Raw genomic sequence first — 13,333 nt, 5'->3', positions numbered from 1 at the left:
GAGACAGTAAGGAGAGACAGTTCTATTTTGTTTGTTTTTTTAAATGTTTTTAATCTTTATTTATTTTTGAGAGAGACAGAGTGCAAGCGGGGGAGGAACAGACAGAGAGGGAGACACAGAATCCGAAGTGGGCTCTAGGCTCTGAGCTGTCAGCACAGAGCTGGATGGGGGGGGGGTGGTTCGAATTCATGAACCGTGAGATCATGACCTGAGCCAAAGTCGGACACCCAACCAACTGAGCCACCCAGGCGCCCCAGGATAGACAGTTCTTTTGAGGAGTCTTGTTCTGTTTTAATCTCAGTTACTTAAAATCTTGTCACATTTGGGAACCAGAGGGTTAGGTGGTATCCTCAATCTTGATATCGTGGGCCCTCCTAAACCAAGTCCAGTCTGTCTGTGTCTCTGTCTCAGGACTGGCTTGGCTGTTACTCTTTAAAATAGCATTTAGTCTGAATAAAGATTTAACCTTCCCATGGAATTTGCAAATTCTTTATCCTACACGTAAAACATGAAGTTATTTTAGAACCTGGAGTGGTGGGAAATGGCTAGACAAGGAGCCTAGGGCTCTCATCCTTTCTTAGTAGATTTCTAAAACACCTGTCTTGAGCCCTGGCCCCCTTCAGTTTGTAGGGTTCTCAGAAGCGGGCAGCATTGTCCTCTTGCCTGCTTTGGGGCTTGACCATCACATGACAAGGATGTTTTCAGTTCACTAGCCTACCCCTAGTTGGGTCGTGTGTTCAGTGGCACAGTGACTTAAAGGCCTGTTAAAAAAGAACGTTGGCTGAGACAAATTCACCCCACCGAAGAGCACTGAAGTTTTTTGTTTCCAGTTTATTTAATTCGAGAGTGTGCAGATGCATGGGTGGGGGGAGGGGCAGAGAGGGAGAGAGAATCCCAAGCAGGCCCCACGCTTGGTGCTGAGCCTGATGCCGGGCTGGATCTCCTGGTCATGAGGTCATGACCTGATCCAAAATCAAGAACCAGGCACACCCACATTTAAGTTTAAGATCAAGTGCCACCATTACATGGTGGCAGCATGGGAGTGCTTCACTTTGAGGATTTATGAATGCAAGAGTCGAGAATTCTCTGTAAGTTGCTAACATTGATGCAATCTCAGAATGGGGAGAAGAACTTCATCAGGTGTGGGCGGGTCTAGCGACAGTCATCATTGTTTATTGAACATGGGTGTGTCCAGCCCTGTGTGTTTCCTTTAACCTTCATCCTGGAAGGTAGGTGTAAATACCTCTCTGGGGCAAGGAAGGTGGGGTACAAAGGGCTGAGGTACAACTTGCCCAAGATCCCAAGGCTAGTTGGTGATGGTGTATTAATCTAGTGTATTAAATCAGCTTGGTTAAATAATGATAAAGGGACTATGAAGTTCTGTGCTTTCTTGTCACGTTGGTGCCATTCAGCATTATCATGGTGCTCGTGATCCTAGTATCTAAACCACGCGGGCATCTCCGGGGAGGCCAACGTTTCCGAGTTTAGCGCACTGATCCTGTTTCTTCCAACAAGGAAAACCACTGGGCGTCAAGCGGTCCCCGCGAAGTGGGGCGAGGAGCGGAGTCCGGAGCGGGCAGGCGGGGTTGGGACAGGGATTTCGCACGTCAGGGGGTTGATCCCCGAGCCACCGGCGGGCCGCCTCCCCGGGCCCGTCGCGTCGGGCAAACCGAAGGAGGCTTGCAGAGTGCGTGCCTGGGGGTGGCGCCCGAGCCTGGCTCCGGCTCCGGCCCCCGTCAGTCCCCGCGAGGAGGGTGAAGGGGTAGGAGCTCGCAGGCGTTTGCGTCAAGTGCCAGCCGTTCCGCCAGGGTCATCCTCCCTGGTCCCTGGCTCCGAGGTGCCGCCTTCGGGCCCCAAGGCCCAAGGGCCCACAAGCAGCCACCCCGAGAGTCCGCTCCCCCGGCCACGGCCGGGTCCTCGCAGTCTGGCCACGCCCCCCACCTCCCGCCCCGTCCCGGGCCGCAAGTGTCGCGAGACCCGCGTCCGTTCTCCCGACCCGGGCCCGGCGGCCCCCGGCGGCCCCCGGCTTCCAGAGCGCGCACGCAGGCCCGCGCGGGGCACGCAGGGGACGCACAGCCGGTGGGGCTGGCGCTCCCAGGCGTCGCTCTCCCCGCCCCGGTCGCGCCGTCTCGCGAGAGTTGGGAGTAAACAGCCCCGAATGGAGACGCGAGGCGTGTTCGCTGCGGAGGCGCCGTTATCCCGGGCCCGCGGGACCCGAGCTTGAGGCGGTCGGAGGTAGGTTAGGAGGCGGCCAGCTGCCCGGAGCGACGCCCCCTCCCCGACTTGCGCGGCCTCCCGCGCGCCCGAGACCTCGAGGGCGGGGGTCTGCGCCGGCGGCGGCCGGGGCCGGGGCCTCGCTGCGCGCCTGGACCCGCCGGGAGGGGCGCGGGGCGGGGGGCGCGGGCGGACGGACGGGGCGACGAGGGGCGCGGGCGTTTTCCCGCACCCGGGACAGCGCGTGCGTGCTCGGCGGGCTGCGGCTGGTGGCCCTGCTCGGTCCCCTCTGCGGGCTCAAGCGCGGTGCTGGCTTGCTCGCCACCCCCCCTCCCCCCAGTTTTCTTTCTGTGAAACAAACTTCGACGGCCTGAAACCGTGTGCCCGGCCTCCCTCGGCCTCCCAGCGCACCCACGGTCGTGGGTCGGCTCGCGCAGGGGGGGCCGCTGTCCCATTTTCGACGACCTCCCTTCTTTGCACTGTCCCAGTCTGAACACCTCGCCGAACACCCCGATTTTCAGGACTGTAGGAAGCTCGTGGGCAAGGGGGCCCGAGTGACTCTTGGGTTCTACTCTCAGGACCGGCCTGCCTCCCAGACCTGCGGGATCTTACAGTCTTGCCTTGCCCTGTCCTGTCGGTGCTACCTGAGACTGTTCTAGATGATCAATACCTTTTTTCTTAAGACGTTTACCCTTGTTTTGGTGAGAGCCTCTGGGAATCTCGGCCCATTGTGTCTGTGCAAATTAGGTTAAATATTTACGTTTACTTTAGGTTCTGGACGACACTTCCGAGGGAGATAGAGTGGCATGAGATCGCAGCGCTGAACTCCTTAGGATTTATTTTCCTGTGGCCCTCTGGTCTTACTTAGCTGTGCTAGTAAGCACTGCTCCCAACGGCGGGCTCTCAGTTTGCATTTGTATAAAAACGAGGAGCGGATTCTTCCCACCTTTTTTTATGAGCAGCACACATTTTATGTAAATGTCTTTATGTCAGAGTTTTTTAGAGGCAAAATTTACATACCATAGAATTTATCTATTTTAAGGGTACTTATTCAGTGTTTTCCCCAGTAAACAGAGTTGTGCAGTCATTACCACGGCCCACTTAAAACATTTTTTTTTAGTGTATGGGGTGCTTGGGTGGCCCAGTCGGTTGAGAGTCCGGCTTTGGCTCAGGTCATGATCCCACAGTTTGTGGGTTTGAGCCCCGCATCGGGCTCTGTGCTGACAGCTCAGAGCCTGGAGCCTGTTTCGGATTCTGTGTCTCCTTCTCTCTCTCTGCTCCTCCCCCCGGGTCGTGCTCTGTCTCTCTCTCGACAATAAATAAACATTAAAAAAAAAAAAAAAAAATTTTTTTTTTAATGTTTATTTTCGACACACACACACACACACACACACACACTCTCTCTCTCTCTCTCTCTCTCTCTCAGTGGGGGCGGGGCAGAGAGAGAGGGAGACGCAGAATCCAAAGCAGGCTCCAGGCTCTGAGTTGTCAGCACAGAGCCCCACATGAACCCACGAAGCACCATATCATGACCTGAGCCGAAGTCACATGCTTAACCGACTGAGCCACCCAGGTACCCTCACAGCCCACTTTTAGAACATTTCTATCACCCCAGAAAGATCGCTGGTGCCCATTTGCAGCCACTGCCCATTTCTGACTCCAGCCCCAGGCAACCACTAATCTGCTCTCTGTCTCTCTAGTCTCGTCTCCTGAATATTTCCTACATCGAGGTGGGATTATATGTGGCTTTTGTGTCCGGGAGTGGCCTTGCTAGGACTCCTGCCCATGAGGTCTCTCCACTGCCCTCCCCACGCGTCTCTTATAATCAAGAGTTGGTTGTGTCTGTGAAAAACGAGAAACTCTAATTTGGTGCTTGCAGAGCCTTTGAAGCACCCGGGGCCCCATGGGATCAAGCTGAAGCTCTTCTAAGAAGTTTTTAACCTTCCCTTCAAATTCACATGTTGTGTGATTCCAGAGTGATTCCATCGCTCTGCCCTGCCCACTGCCTCTTCTGTGCGGCAGCCACTGTAATTGTCACAAACAGAGTAGTGAAAGCTGGAAAGGGTGAAAGTTTGGGTATACTGCACCTGGTTTCCATTAGCGTCCTAAACGGGGATTTTAGCGGGAGGTTCACGACTGCCTCTTTGCGCGAGGAGAGAGTGGAGATATTACTTTATATTTTATTGGGAAAATTTGACAACTCCAATCCTTGGTGACTTGAAATATTAGGGATGGGAGGCTAGGGGCACCTGGGTGGCTCGGTCGGTGAAGCATCCGACTTGGGCTTAGGTCACGATCTCACGGTTCATGAATTGAGGCCCCGCGTTGGGCTCTGTGCTGACAGCTGGGAGCCTGGAGCCTGCTTCGGATTCTGTGTCTCCCTCTCTCCCTGCCCCTTACTGGCTCATGCTCTGTCTCTCTCTCCTTCAAAAATAAATAAACATTAAAAAAAAAAAAAAAAACAAGATGGGAAGCTAGACTTTGCATTTGGTATTTGGGTGGGTGGCGGGGACTTTGGTCTCTTTCAGCATCTTGCCTAACACAGGTGGTAAAAGGAGACAGGTCAAGTTTCCCTTCCCTGTGACCTAATGACGTGCTGCGGAGATCTGTTAACTATCTTGAGGTGGTCTTTGCTTAAGGAAATGAGCTTCAAGTAACATGAGAGTACTGAGTTCAGAGGTGCCTCATGCAGCTAAGCCAATAGTGAATGACCGAAGGGGAAAGAGAGTAAGGAGACGGGCACAGCACCTGTGAAGGAATAGGCAGTAAAGGGCAGTGTAGACCTGGGCCTCTTCACTCTGGTGCTGTTGACTCTTCGGGCTGAATTATTTGTTTTCTCCCCTTAACAAAGCGTGCTAATGGACAGAATGTGCCAGAAGGAATGGTTCAGTCAGGCTGAAGAATACACCTTTATTTCAAGATAGTGTGGTTTGGCATTGCTTAAATGTTAGCCTATCAAACAATGGCAGCACAGCCAAGTACGCAATTAGTTACGAAAGTGGTACTTTTATAGCCAGGGTTTAATTGAACTGAATGCTACCCTTTCATGGCCTAAACACAGTTCAGTTTTCTCTAGAGTTATTTCAGTAAAGGCTCATTAAAAAGCTGGTGTATCTGCATAATCAGAGGACCATCGGGTGATACAAGTAGGTAGTTTTCCTCCCTCCTGAATTGCGTTCTTACTTGCAAAGAAATGATTTCAGATATGCTTTAGCTTATAACCACGATTGTAATCTTGGTGACATTCTTTTCTAATGCAAAGTAGAAGAACCTCAGAGCTGGTCAGACCAGTTGTTTGCCTGGGTAATGCATTTTGTCTATTTTGACTCGTTTTTCATGCAAATCTCCTTAAATGTTGTTCCTGGCATACGTTATTTGAACTGTTAATTTTCCACTTAGTATTTGATGTCAAATATTTTTTGATTACGCTTGTGTTACAGGCATATAATTCTGGAAAATCCATCACTATGCAGATACCATCTTTTAGGCCATACCTTTGTATGGGAAGTATTCATAGAAAGTAAATCCAGGAAGCCATGGGTCCAGTAACAGCCCTAACTAGGCCCAGTGAGTAGGTGATACTGCCCATGATAAGCCTGTTCAGAATGAATGAGTGAAAAGCTTGGCCTGAAGCTGGGAGGTAGACACAGGCTGATTTTTTTTAACACGGTTTCTAGGAAATCTGTCCCTTTTAAGCTCTGCTGTCTGTATAAATAAAACTAAATCTTTGGGGTTCCTGGCTGGCTCACTTGATGGAGTGTGTGACTTGATCTCAGGGTCATGGGTTGGGCATAGAGATCATGTCCTTAAAAATAAATAAAATGTTTCAATTTATTAAAGAAAACCACAATCTTTAATTTATTTTGAATCTTTAGGCCACGGTCTTGCCAGAAAATTTGTTTTTCCATAAAACTGACTTTAGACGGTTTGATAGTTTGATGATGAAAGCGTAACACATACTCTTTGTAAAAATGTAAATAAATAGAATTGAGAAAGTAGCTCCCTGTAACGATACCGTTGAAGGGTAGAACGAACCACTGTTAACCGACTGGGTAGACACCTTTTCATATTCTTTTTTTCCTATGCATATAGATAAATTATTTAAAAGTCAAGATTTGGATCACCCTGTCCATGAAGTGTTTCACTTAATATTTGCACGAACGTTTCCCCATATTCTTTGGGAAATCTTTCCAAGACCTATGGCCGCTCTAACAAATTTCTACAAACTTAGTGGTTTAAAACCACACATATGTCTTCTTTCACGGTTCTGGAGGTCAGCAGTCCAAAATCAGTCTCCCTGGGCTGACATCAGGGCGTCACCGGGGCTTCGTTCCTTCTGGAGGCTCTGGGCAAGATTGTTTCCTTCCTTTTTGGGTTTCCAGGGGCACCTGCATTCCTTGGCTCCTGGCCCCCGTGCCCTGATTACCTCAGCCTCCGCTTCCAATATCTCATCTGCTACTTGGTGGAGGAGTAGCCCCGTGGGCCTGCCTCCCTCTTGCGATTACATTGTCCCGCCTGGATAATCCAGGGTAGTCTCCCCATCTCGAGAGCCTTAGTTTAATCACACCTGCAAGATCCCTGTGGCCGTATAAAGTAACATGTACAGGCTCTGGGGAGGAGGATGTAGGTATCTTTGGGGAACCATTATCCAGCCTTCCAGAGGAACATAATCTGAAATTGCTACACAGCGTTCCATAGTATTGGTTAGTTAATTAATTAGCTAGTCTGTTGCACCTTTAGACGGTCTTTAATTGTTCCCGGTTATAATCTTTGGGTATAAATCGTTGTATGCTTTCAGATTCACACTTCTATGGAATGAATTTCTAGGGGAGATTTTAGAAAAGCCGGGTAACCTACCACTTACAGGTATGGCCTCATGCCCAACACACGAGTTCCCAGCCCAGCTTTCCCAGTCACAGCTGTGTGGCACCGGGCGGGGTGATGAGCCGTGGGTGGGGGTGGGGGTGGTCAGTAACAGGTTGTTAAGATGAAATGAGTTAATAATGCAGATTGCCTAGAGTAGCACCTGCCTCCTGATGAGTGCTTGGTGTGTGGTAGTGTTTGTTGTGTCACTGGGTTTGTTAGAGAAGGTTTTTGCTTCCATTTTTAAGACTTTTAATACATATTGGTAAATTACAGTTTTAAGAGGTTAACAGGAGTTTTTTTACATTCACCAGCGACACATGAGAGTCCTCATTTTATTGGGTTGAATTCTTGAACATGATCTGTTTTATACTGCGTGTCTCAATTTATGTCCTCAAAATGTTACTTGATTTTTACAGACACGCAAGACACATAGAGACAGACTATGTTTGTCTCTTTGTCTGTGTTGGTTACCATAGTGGAAAAGGGTTGGAGGGGCAGATGAAATAGGGAAAGGGGACTAAGTTATAACTCGTTGGGGATGCAAAAGGTGCAGCCTGCCTTGGAATAACTTCATATGGTGACGGATGGTAGGTAGGCTTATGAGGATCATTTCGGATGTGGAAAAATATCAAGTCCCTGTGATGGACACCTGAAACTAACAGGATATTCCCCGTCAATTGTGCTTTGGTTTTCAAAACGTTACTTGGTTGTTATAATGTAAATTATGTAAACACTGGTACCAGTTTTAACAAATCTACCCTGAATCTTTTCAGGGCCTCTGTCAATTCATTAGAATGAGAAATAGTTTGAATTTCACTTTGATTAGCTCAGTCACATCTGTTGGGATGCGAGAACGTCATTCTGTATAGCAGTTGATGCATGTGAGTCTGTTTGACGTGGTATATAGTCTGATTATGCACACGGTGGGCAGCAGACTGTAATAAAAGAGACTAAAGTTCCTTCCCCCTTTTAAAAAGTTAATACTCCCGTCCTTCTTATTCATTCCTAGAAGCTGAGGCTAAATATGAAACTTTTTTTTCTTCTTTTTGCATACTTTGGAAACAGTTTCAACCTACTAGAAAGGTTCCAACAACAGCACAAAACTTTTTTTTTTTTTTGGTCTGCGAACTATTTGAAAGTGAGTTGCAGACCTGATACCCATTATCCTTTGATACTTCATGGGGCATTTCCTGCAAGCAAAGTCCTTCTTACATAATCAGAGCACAGCCTTCAAAATCAGGAAATTAGTCTTGCTACACTCCTGCTATCTGCTTTCAGGCGGGCCCCGTTCGGGTTTGCCAGTTGTTCAGTAATGTCTCCACAGCAGAGGGACCCAGCGGAGAACCTCGAGTTCACTTACCGGTCATGTCTCTCGAGTCCCCTTCCATCCGCAGCCGCGTCTCCGCCATTCCTTGGCTTTCATCTCCTTGGTAATTTTGAAAATTCCAGGCCAGTTCATTTTGAAGAGTGTGCCTTGATTTGGATTCTGATGTTTCCTCCTGAACTGATTCGGGGTGTGCATCTTTGGCCGGAACCCCTCAAGTGATGCCAGCCTCTTGCAGTGTGTGGATGTGGTTCCATCTGTCCCACCGCTGGTTCACTTGGTGAAGCTGGTCTTCTGTGGAGTTACCCCTTTTCCCTTTGGAAATGAGGATTTTTGTCGGCAGGCGTTCTGGGACTATGTAAATGTCTCGTTCCTCCAACTTTCAATTTATTTATAAATGTCATCATGGACTTTTGTGTTTTATTCAGTGAGTTAGGATCTGTTATTTTCGTTATTTATTTTGACGTGCAGATTGTCCCATGCCGGCCTCTGTGTTCCTCACACTCCCATTATTCTTTGAGTGCTTTCTCACTTTCTGGCACGAGATGGGCTGGACTCACCTGCCCAGTCTGGAACTAGCTTGTCTCCAAGGAGCCTGGTCTCTTGTAGCACAGAATGGCCTTTAGAAAACCAGTTCTGGGCACTAGATGGGCTCCTCTTGTTGGGCTATCACTGCTTCCGTGTCCTTGCAGTAGGCGGAGCTAGGAAATGTACATGCGCATGTTCGTATGTATATATGTACACACACGTACGTATTTGTTTCCACATCTGTCTGTATATCGAGAACCTTGAGTTCACCCCAGTACTTCCCTACTTCATTCTGATCCTGCGTGGATCTTGCAGGTTTTTTCCTTTTTCCTACCTGTGACTTCCTTCTCTGCAGTAAGAAAGCTGCTTCCTTCCCGTTATCTGTAAGTATTTATTTGAACAAATCAGTTTTCTCTTTCACTGCCATCACCCCTCTCAGGCTCCTACTCTCCTCCCCAGCTGCCTGTCTGCCACACACCTTTCTCGCCCTCTCAAGACTCCTTCAGCCCACACCAGGCCACCATGGCTCTCCCACCAGCACCTACCTTCTTGCCCTCAACTCAGTTATGCAAAAGGGGAAGGAGAAAAGCAAAGACAGAACTCTTGTTAGTTTCTTCTTGAGCACCTGGGTGGCTCAGTAAAGTGTCTGTTGCTTTTGGCTCAGGTCCTGAGCTTACGGTTCGTGGGTTTGAGCCCTGCTTTGGGATTCTCTCTCTCCCTCTCTGCCCTTCTCCTGCACACTCGTCAACTTAAAAACACAGGTTGCTTTTCGTGTGTGTATAGTCTGTGTCTGTATTTACATGCTCTGTGCTTACTGCTACTTACCTGCTTGCCGCTAGATGGTGAGCCTGTCTTGGGGAAAATGCTCACCAGGTTTGCGCTCTGTAGTGACAGGCGGGGGGTGGAGGTGGGGGGATCCATTGTAGACGCAGGTGAGTAGATGTTTTAGACGAGGAAGGTGCAGTCTGTGCCTTCGAAGGCCTAGTGGAGCAGTCATTGGGGACCGGTATCTTTAACACGAATAGGCAAGGGCCCAATGCCCCATGCCATTGTTCACCAGCCTCTGTACCCCCAGTGGCATTTTTGTTTTCCTCCAATGAAACTTATATTTTGAAGCCTTCTTATTCTAGGGTTGGGAAACCATAAACTTCAGTATCAGTGTCATAATTTTTATGGGCCATCGGTCTTTGAAAGGAGTGTTTTCTTAGCACCTAGCCATTAGAGGTGCCTGGGTGGCTCAGTCAGTTCAGTGTCCGACTCTTGGTTTTGGCTCAGGTCATGATCTCAATGGTTGGTGCTTTCGAGCCCTACCTTGGGCCCAGCGCTGTCAGTGTGGAGCCTCCTTGGGATTCTGTCTTCCCTCCCCTACTCACTCTCTTGACCTCTCTCAAAATAAATAAACAATAAACCTTCAAAGAATAGAAGCAGGTCAGCCATATCCAAACAAAACTGGGAGGGGTCTCCTGCCATGATTTCCAACCCTACCATTATCTCCATGGGATTTTTCTGCTCGAGGGTGTCTTCCTTCCAGCCACTGGTGGGTTTGGAGGCTGGAGCAGGCTGCTGTTCACTACTGTGGCCCTTTTGTGGAAGGAATCAGTGACCTTTAAATTGTTAAGCCAGCAATCTCTTCTCATTTCACTACCCTTCATCATGGAAATTCTTTTTCACAGATTTTGGGGGATTTTTGTTTTTATTTATTTTTAAATGTTTGTTTATTTGAGAGAGAGCGAACAGGTTAGGGGCAAAGAGAGGGGGTAGAGAGAACCTCGAGCAGACTCAATGCTGTCAGCACACAGCCCAGTCCGGAGCTCAAACCCATGAACGCAAGTTCATGACCTGAGCTGAAATCAGGAGGCGGACGTTTAACCTGCCCCCCCCCCCCACACCAGGCGCCCCTAGGGTGTTCGACCTCCCTCTTCCCTTCTGCCCTGAGCCATGCTTCCCCACTGCTGGTGCTCACCCTAATTTTCGCAAGTTCAGAGCTCCGTTCCCGCTCGTGCCCCCGCCAGCTTTTCCTGCCCGTCCTCCGTCTCGGTCAGGGGCAGACGCCATCTGTGTTTGGGCGAAAGGTCTCCGTTCGTCCTTGGCTCCTTTCGTGTGCGCCCCCCACATCTGTTGTCAGCAGACCGCCTCACCATCTCCACGTCTGTAACCTGCTCCACGTCCTCGCCTCTCCTGCCCTGCCCGGAGCCTCTGGTCACATCCTGCCTTCCCTCCCTTAGGCCACGGCCACGGCCACGAGGCCCTCCCTGTCTGCCTCCCCTTCGGTCACCTGTCCCGCCCCCTATCCTGACCCTCCTCCCCCCCCCCCCCCCCCCCCCCCCCCCCCCGGCCACTCTGGCCTCTGGGCTTTCCTCACACAAACCGGGCCTTCTGCACTTGGCTTCCCCACTGCCTGCAGGGCTCCGCCCCCCTGGCCCCCAGCTTCCTCAGAGCCCCCTTCCCAGCCTGGCGAGACTGGCGAGACTGGCGCGGCGCTCCCATCCCCACCATCCTGTTCCCCTTCACCCTTTTTTCCTCTTCTCACAATAGAGGTAGATGTCACTGGCTAGATACCACATGTGTTACTCGTGTATCCCCCCCCCCCCCCCGCACACTCTCACACACACACACACACACACACACACACACACACGCCCGCGCGCTGGGTCAGCGCCCTGAGGTCGGGGTTTCAGTTGGGTTTTGTTTGCTGCCCTGGTCCTGCTGCCCGCTCGGAGCCCGGCCGTCCGGCCGTCCGGCCGTGTGCGGTGTGGGACTTGGACCGCTGAGCCGAGCCGAGCCGCCCGGCAGCCCCGCGGGGCTCCGTTCTCCCTCCGCACGCCTTCCTCCCGGTGCCTGCTGCACGGCCTGCTCCGGGCCCGGGGCCCGCCCCCCGCCGGCCTTGCGTCTCCAGGTTGGTGTCGCGGGGCCTCCCTCCCGTGCGGGGAGCTTGCGGGTGCTCCCGGTCTGTGACGTAGTAGCTTGTTCCGGCTGCCCCGCTCCGCTCCCGTTTCCGTGACTTCCAGCCCTACCGGCCCCGGCTCTGCCGGAGCCCGCTGCCCTCCACCTCATCAGCAGAGGCCTCCCGTCGGACCCAGAACGACTCTCGGTGCGGTGTCGTGGCCCCGCGCGTGCACGCTCCTGCGGTGGCGGCCCGCGCTTTGCTTAGCCCTTGGCGGTCACCTCCGGCCTCCCTGCGGGGCCACACCGGACACTTGGAGAGCACGATACGAAATTGTACGGTGTCATGAGCAAACGTAGGCAGAACAGCTTAGGGACACTGCGGTGTCCCATTTTCCAGAACCTACAAAGTTTAATTTTTCTGTTTGGGAGAGAGCCTATTACCTTAGGCGTTTTTAAAGTTTAAAACCCCTCTAACCTTTTCTTCCCATTTCTCTGTCTTTTAAAGTCAGTCGCCTGCCTCACTTGTACAAGAACATCAGCCATCTCTTCGATGTGGGCTAGATGGCATGAGGTCGCTGTCTGTATTTGTGGGTGAATTATTTTGGATCAGGTTTAATTCAAGTGGCTCTGACACAGTTAGGTCTAAGGTTTGCTCACTAGTATCGCTTGCTAATATTTGTAATGTGTAGTCCAAATACGTCTTAGATTGTTTGGCTTGAGGCAGGAGACGTGAAGGGATTTCTTGTGTTTTTTTTTTTTAAAAACTTGCCTTAATTGAATGAGAGACCCATTTAAATCTTTTCCTCTATAAGTTCATTTAATATAACCTGAGAACTCTTAGTACCAGCGATGAGCTCTGTCTTCTTTGACCAGTAATACTGTAATTAAGTGAGGTATGTGCTTCATGTAATTGTATTCTGTGATATCTCATCACTGCAAGTGTCAAGTGTTAATAAAAATTGGGGCTCACTCCCAAGTGGAGTGTGGCTTATTTGGTGTCCCCTGTTGCTTTCCTTTGGTCTTTCCGTTCTGGTCTTTGGTTTTAATTTCTTTGTTCTTGTGGTTGGCATTCACATTGCTGTTCTTCGTGTTGATATGGAAATAACTTCTAAAATTTCATTTCCATCTGACGAGCTCTGTTCAGCCATAGTCTCCAGGGCCAGAGAAGGCCTGCTTTTCAGGATCGTGTGTTGTGACAGCAGTGAAATCCTAAATATCAAACTTCCCAAACTTCTTTAGGTACTCTAGCTTTATGAGTATTTTCCTGTGTATAGATGCACATACAAATAGTTCCAGAAACCACAAAGTCCTTGTTGCTCTAAAACACCAGATTTCTGCCTGAGGAATGGATTTTAATAATTTGGTACCTCTCTTTAAAGGGGGCTGACTCCTGGTCCTAAGTGTGTGTGTGTGTGTGTGTGTGTGTGTGTGTGTGTGTGTGTGTGTGTTTAGAAACAGGTAGCAGTGTGAGGCCTGTCTTATTTCGTTGATTTGTGTTCCCCTTGCTGGATTATT

The 13,333-nt window shown here is 50.1% G+C and overlaps 1 protein-coding gene across 1 annotated transcript in view; it reads left to right on the top strand.

Moving 5' to 3' along the window:
- Window positions 1-2,111: 2,111 nt before the first annotated feature.
- Window positions 2,112-13,333, top strand: part of MBTPS1 (membrane bound transcription factor peptidase, site 1) — a 52,368-nt gene continuing 41,146 nt past the window's right edge. The window contains exon 1 of the mRNA XM_042968384.1: window positions 2,112-2,235. The gene's annotated coding sequence lies outside the window, so the exon portion shown is untranslated. The remainder of the gene's footprint in view (window positions 2,236-13,333) is intronic.

This window comes from Panthera tigris, chromosome E2 (assembly GCF_018350195.1).
Source record: "Panthera tigris isolate Pti1 chromosome E2, P.tigris_Pti1_mat1.1, whole genome shotgun sequence".
Taxonomy (NCBI): Eukaryota; Metazoa; Chordata; class Mammalia; order Carnivora; family Felidae; genus Panthera; species Panthera tigris.
This window is presented reverse-complemented; position numbering and strand designations above follow the sequence as displayed.